We start from the raw sequence: 7,476 nt of genomic DNA, 5'->3' as shown, positions 1-7,476 counted from the left end.
GATTGCTTTTAAGAAAAAAAAGCGTTAAGTGTACTTATAAAATTAAAATTTCCACTAGATATTTAAAATAAAAGACAGAAATAATTCTTATTTTCGGTCTCTGATTATTGTGTTTTGAATATATTTTTTAGATTAGCGATTAGTCAAAAAACTACTTTAGTGCTAGCCTCCATAAGAAAGTTCTTAAATAATAATAAGTAACTTAGAAGGAAGTTTACTAAGTGTTTTGGCATTTAAGAATTCAGTCCAATAGATGTCCGATATTGATTTAAAAATTAATATAAATTAATGGCGTTCTTTTCTCCAATTACGAAATTTGTAAACTCCCTTACTCTGTTTTATAATAAAATAAATTTGTTAAATTAAAGCAATTAAACCTAAAATTTATCAAAAATCTCAATTAAATGGAAATCCAAACTTAGAGCGAATATTCATGGGTTGATTCCTATTAATAGCACTTAAATTATTTTTAACCGGATAACAGATCATACCCTCTGGAAGAGTATTGAGAAATCCCTCTCACACAGTCTCTCTATCTCACTTGCCTGCTCTCGCGGAACGATGGAACTGTGGCGGTGGGGGTGGGGCGGATGAGCAGCCCCGCTCTCCGCCGGAACTCGTTCTCTCTCTTCAATCGCTCAGCCAATCAGATGGCCGATTCCCAATTGGAATGGAGGTGGCGGGGAGGTGGTCAATTAAATTAAAATTGTAATCGCAATCTATGCAATGCCCGGCTTATGTGTGTGTGAGAGCGTCCGCAATACAATACGCCGCCTTCTTATTCGCTCGTTTCGATACACACGCTCACTCACACACCTGGGGCAAAGGTGTGCTCATGTATCTGTATCCGTCGAATGCGGAGAGAAAACGTTGATACACTGCTTCACAAAGTTGGTAACAGGGCTTAAGCCATTCTAACAGGTATATTCATTATTTTCCCTTCAAGCAGGTCTTACATTTTTTCTAAGTTCCTGATAATTTCTTCTTTAGCACTACAAAAGAAAGTATGTCAATAGATGTCATTTCCATTTGTTCAATTTTCCAAACTATAATTGATTAACGAAATTAAAGAAATTGGAACGGTTTGGAAAGTCGTCTAATCTTTAAATGTTTATCATTAAATCTTTTTTTACTCAACGTTATTAAATCAGTTGTAACTAAACTATTCAACCCGATACCACTCCAATTTTAAACGATTTCTTAATTGTACAACAAAGGAACCGATAAGACCTTCCAAAAAACTGCCTCAAACAAATATTGTATAACATATTTTAAAGATACCAATGCTGGCAATACTATTTTAATAAGCGGACGAGTATGGACTTGTAAAAATTACCATAATATGATTTTAAGCCGAATATTAAGTGGAATTTTTGCTTTATTCTACGTTGCATAGTCTTACTTAACCAAAAAAACAAAATGGTTTCAATCGCAATAGTAAAATAGCCACAGTGGAACTTTTACTATTATTTTCATGATCGCAACTGTACTTTAAAGCATTATTTATTTCCAAATTTTTGTAGCTTAGTGTTTAGTTTTGCCTACTTGGTTGGCTCTCTGCCGTACATTTCAATGATGTTTTATACGCGGTTCAATTGAACAGCGCCGCCCTTTTATTTTTCGAATCGTCGTGTGTGATTTCTGTTGATTTTGCCAATCGAATGGGAGGGGCCAAGTTTGGTTCGTGCTTTTCTTAATTTTTCGCCGATAAATACACAAAAACAGGCGGAAAACAATTGCTAAATAGGGGGTGAAAGGAGGTGGCGTAGGTTGGCGTAGTGGGTGGGGAAAACAAACGGTGGGTTTGATTAATGATTTGCGAGATAAATTGCACTTGTAATGGCCACGGCGGTAGATAGATGGATGGATAGATTGTTGCTGCCACCCATCCAACAGACATCCACATCCACCCACCCATCCAGATAGTAAATAATTTCCGTTTCTCGATTTTCACTAATTTGAAATTGATGAAAGGCAGCGACGTCGGCAGCGGCAGAAATGGAAGAAAGAGCTGCGGAAGTCGATACCAACACAGAGAGAAAATCAGGGAGTATTATGTAGATTAAATATATTAGAGTCTTTAAAGAATACATAAAACAATTTTGTTTTTAAAGACACATCACATTTGTATTTCACCATTCCACAAATACTTGTTTTAAGCCCCGTTCAATCAGAATACTATCTATTATTAAAAGCATAACATATAAATGAAGAAAAGGGGGTAGTACCAAATGAAAAAGTTCTGTCCAGCATTTTACTTTGGGTCCTTATAAGCTATCTTTGGATTTTTCAGAGCTACCTTTGGATAATTTTATTCCTAACTTATCTTTTCAAAGGCTTTTTAAAACGGTTATTCTTTAACGTTTCTCTGCGTGCACCAGAGTATATCAATTTTCTCCGACTTGTCTGTGAAACAAACAAGCGGCGAACGCTGTGGCATGTATCTCTCTGTATATGTATCTGTATCTGAGTATCTGTAGGGTAGGCTACCCTACCAAGAACACCCCCTGGCAGCCGCCCAGCGGAAGAAGAAGAGAAACGCCAATGACGAGGCGTCGTCCGACCCACCGACTTGACTGATGATGAAGTGAGAAAGTAATTAAATACAATTTTAAATGTGACTAATGAGACGACGTCAAATTCGTGGGGCAAAATGTTTGGAAGAGGTACGGGTGCGATCTAAGGGGAGTTGGGCTAAAAATATTTAAGGAATATATTTAATTTCAAGTAATGCAGGAATCCACCACAAAAATACTCGTTTCCTGGAATATATCATTAAAATCCAACGTGAAAAAGTCACATTTTGCACGAATTTGTCATTATAAACTTTCCACTTTTTCCCCTCTAAGCTCTGAAGGCCTATTTGATTTTCTAACAACGTACATACCTGTAAGTGAAATTTGTGTTTAATTCATGGATACACATATTGGCAAATATTGGACGTGGAACATCGTTTATTTGTCAACACGTCCATTTCCTGCATTTTGTGTTTTAGCCGAAAAAAGACGCTAGCTGGAAGGGGGGAAAGGGAAGAAATGGGGGAACGGGAACGGGAATACAAAAAATGAAATACGTACTCGCAACAATTTCAAAATAAATAAATGAGATAGAGAAACCGCCACACAAACAGACATGGAACCGAAAGATATATGGATATTAGTTGAAGTTGTTATTGTCCAACACATCCGTCGTCGCTCGAAGCTTTTAGGCCTCATTAGTTGATGAGTATTAAGTGATTTGGGAATTACACATTTGACATAAATATTTTCCCCGTTCTTCTAGTTTTTTATCTGCTCGCTTGTGTGAACTTCACAGTAAACCCGGGCCATGATATTTAAGGAACTCGATACGCTGACTAAGTGTTGCGGCTGGATCAATAGCCGGAATGGAGAACTATATAATAATATTGACTTGGTTGCTTACGAACGAACTCTGGAATCAACGAGACAAAAAATATACGGATAGTTCGGGGAATTAACTTCCAAAATATATCTAGTATCGAAAATAAGGCTTATAATACATATTGGCAATAGATTTGTGTTTAATAGTCGTCTATATTTACGTGAAATATGGTTATTACCGTCATTAAAAGATAATATAGGCTCAAACCCGTCTAGTAAATAAAAGTGTGGTTTGCTTAATAATTGGTTAATAAATAATTCATTAATACCTTGTATCATATATCTATGGAATATTAAATCTTTTGTTACGTATAAGTATTTAGATTTAATTAATATTATAGAATCATCCATTTCATTTTCTGGTTTAAAGAAGATCCCTTGTAACATTTTGCCAACAACCATTTGTTACATTTAAACCATTAAATACTTAAAAACACAAAGACAATTAATGACTAATTAATTGACTGCATAAATTAATTCCCACTGTGAATGTAGATCATCCGAATTTAGCTGCATACCCCCATCCTCTGGCCGAGTAGATAAAAAATGCGAATATAATTATATATAATTTACCGGCAATTTACAGTTTCAACACAGGGTGAGGGGTCAGCAGATCAATTAATTAAATGCCATTTAGGCGATCATTAATCCAGGGAATGCAATTTGTCAATCCACCAAGCGATCGATGTGTGAGAAAGCGATTTTCAGCTGTTGAACCAACAATCGTTACCTGTCGGTCGATCGGTTCCCCTAGCCCCTGGGCATAGACTCAAGACTGAAAACTCAAGACCCCAGAGCCCGGGCTAGAAAAAAGAGGTAGGGATGGAGAACGAGCCTGGGTTAAAGCCAAATTGATTGACCAGATCAACATCCAACGATCGTCGCGGGCTGAATATGAATGAACCAACGAGCGGCGGCGATAATTGATGATACTTAGTTATATTATGGATCCGATGGGATCGGATTCCGATCGTAGCTTCACAGACTCTTTGGCTGGGGGTCCGGTTAGGTTCGGTTCGGTTTCATTAATAATTTGGCCAAAGCTAAAGCTTCGAGCTGGTGGACGTGGAAATGGAGATCCACAAATAGACAGTTAAAAGTGATCGGCGAAAAACGAGACTCACAACATTCATTCATAAACTGCAGCTAACTGTCAGGAGCTTGTCAAAGGGGGAAAAGAGTGTCTCCATTATGCGGAGTCTCACTAACATCATTAACTCGGCCACATACCCATCATATTTATTTAGATTTTTTTTTTCCCCCAATTTCGGGGCACGATTTTTAATGAAGTCGAAGGAGCCTGGGAGCGGGAGCGTTCAAAAATAGAATATCAATTTGGGCAAAAAGCATAACGGATGCCGCTGTCAATATTTTGACAGTTCTCGCTGCCTAACACGAACCACCGAACGGAACCAGAACCAGAACAGAGACAGGGCCACCACCTCCCCAACTTATTCCCGGAATGGTTACATCAAAAACTTTAATTGAATTTCGCTCTGGAGCGACTGCAACTCATCAAGATCTGCGGCGGGAAATGCAAACGAATAAATGGAATTTCTGTACGCGAGAGCGGGCTAAGAAAAATGATTAATATGCGCTAATGTTTTATAACTCTGCCCTTTTAATATTCGTATTCGTCCTGCCCCGAGTGGGGAAACAATAAACCCAACTGAAGGCGATGACGATGCCTCCGACATTCAACATTCAACATTCGGCATCCAACATCGAGATTTACCTCAGGCCCGCAACCTCAGACATCGCATTAAAAATGCCAAAAGCGATAAAAGAATGAACTGTATTGCCTTTTGTCTGCCATACAAATGCCATCCGCTCATATGGCCCATACGGCATATATAGTATATAGGCATTCAGATCTGGGTCCCACTGACTGGTAGGACACATCAACTGTTTGACTGATCTCGATCTTAACTGCTAATGACTTTAATCGTTAATCTCTGACATAAAAGATTTGATTGAAGCGGATCTGGGCTGAAATGCAATAAATTATAGAGATATATATTCCCACATATGTCTGGCCACGGCCACATACACATCGTTCGCGGTTAATTTGGACCAACACACAATAAACCAAATTGGATTATGGGGATTGATTTTGCTTTGTTTTTGTTCTTATTTTCTCTCCCACTCTGCGTTCTTTTTGCACACAATTCTGGACTTTTGATTCGTGAGAAATCTTAAGGAGCAGGGTCATTAAATGTACTAATTCCTGGGCTGAGTCTTTAAAAGTTGGCTAAAAAATACAAAAATATGGTCAAAATAAGCTATAATTTTACGAAAAATCAGAACAGATTCTCCTGTAGCCAGATTAGATAATATTTAAAAAATGTATTAATTCCATTTTAAGGATATTTAGAAACTTGCAGTTGGTAACGATTTTTTCTATAATTAGAAAGAAAAAACGACTCCTAATAAATTTGTTTTTCAAGTCAGTTAAGAGTTAGATATTGGTTCTATCAATCCTAAAATGGTTCTTCAATTTTGGCTGAATATTTTCTTGAGTGAATCCATTGAAATACATAATTTCTTAAATTGTTTTACATACCAAACAAAGTATAGAATAATTTCATTATCCCCACCGTAGACAAAAGACATTGGCGATTATAAAAGCATAAGACCACAAAAGCAATGCTCACATGACATCAATAATGACATTGAATTGTCGCGGGTTCATTTACCATCGCCTCTACCTAGAATATTTAGTGTTTGTGCTTTTATCGGGCTGGCCGAAGACAAATGACAATATAAATATAATAACAATAATAATGCCCGCTCACTTGCGGGTCTTCTGTGCAGTGGCCAAGTATTTGGATTGGATTCGTGGGCAAACATCGCGCATACGCCACGTTGTGCTATCGATTCGAGTGACGCACACACCCTCATCACGGCGCACATTGTCATGTGAGGAGCCGAAACTATTTCGATAGGGGACGTGGTGGGAGTGGAAGTGGAAATCAGATTTTAAATTGAATCGAATGCGAACAAGTCCAGCTGTTGACGTCCATTCGCAAGGCAAACAAGCAGAAAAGCACCCGAAAACTAAACCGAAATAAATAAATAAATTAGCCAGGCGTAGATCCATTCAAATCGGGTGAGACCTAGAGGGAAAAAAAAAACACAAGATTGACGACAGCGCCAGCGACACACGTTGATTAATTCATCTGATGGGCGGCTGACACTTTGCGGCGCCCACACAAAAGGCTTTAGTTATTTTGCAAATATCTATCTATATCCATCCAAACGTTAATCCATTCCACAATCTAACTCGGCGAGCAACAGGAAGTCCACCCACAAAAAACTAAGAATTTTCTCCAGCTGAATAAAAGCATCTGAAATCAAATCCCCATATAGCGTAACATCAAACAATCCAACAGTTGCTGCTGTCCATTCACAGTTCCACATTTAATTTCGGTGACTTTTATAAATCGCTACATATCGCATAATGTTTTGAATTTTCCGAATGGAACAACAACGGATTTTGTAGCTAAGAATTCAAAGCAATGTTTTATGTATCAAAATGAATCTACTAATGATTTTATATATTTATCAGGAATGTTTTTTTAATTTTTGCTTTAAAATGATTAATTTGAAGGCTGCTAATCTTAGCTTGATTTATTGCCTATCATTTGTTGTTATTACTTAAGGGTATATATTAAATTATATATAAATATCATAGAGCCGGTTTTTTAATGTCTATTGGTATTTAATCCAGTTTGATTTATTTAACTTAATAACAAAATATTCTAAGCATGGGACCCTAATCCATGTCTCATAATTTATTTTTCAAATTTAAGAGTCATAATATTTTTATGCCATTTTAATTTGTTCCTATCTATAATTCTAAATTGGTTTCTCAACTGTTGTGCTGCCAGGCTTGCATAATGGGCATCGATTAGCCTTAATGCCCCCTTATCCATTTGAGATGCTATTTTTGCCATTATATTTGGTATGCTGCATCTGCTATGTGGTTCTGCTTATAGCACATCTGCCCAGACTGATATTCAAATAAACTTGTCTAACCCCTATTAGCGGCCTTTGACCTTTCGTGTCGCCAACT

The sequence above is a fragment of the Drosophila subpulchrella genome, unplaced genomic scaffold (genome assembly GCF_014743375.2).
Source record: "Drosophila subpulchrella strain 33 F10 #4 breed RU33 unplaced genomic scaffold, RU_Dsub_v1.1 Primary Assembly Seq141, whole genome shotgun sequence".
Taxonomy (NCBI): domain Eukaryota; kingdom Metazoa; phylum Arthropoda; class Insecta; order Diptera; family Drosophilidae; genus Drosophila; species Drosophila subpulchrella.
This window is presented reverse-complemented; position numbering follows the sequence as displayed.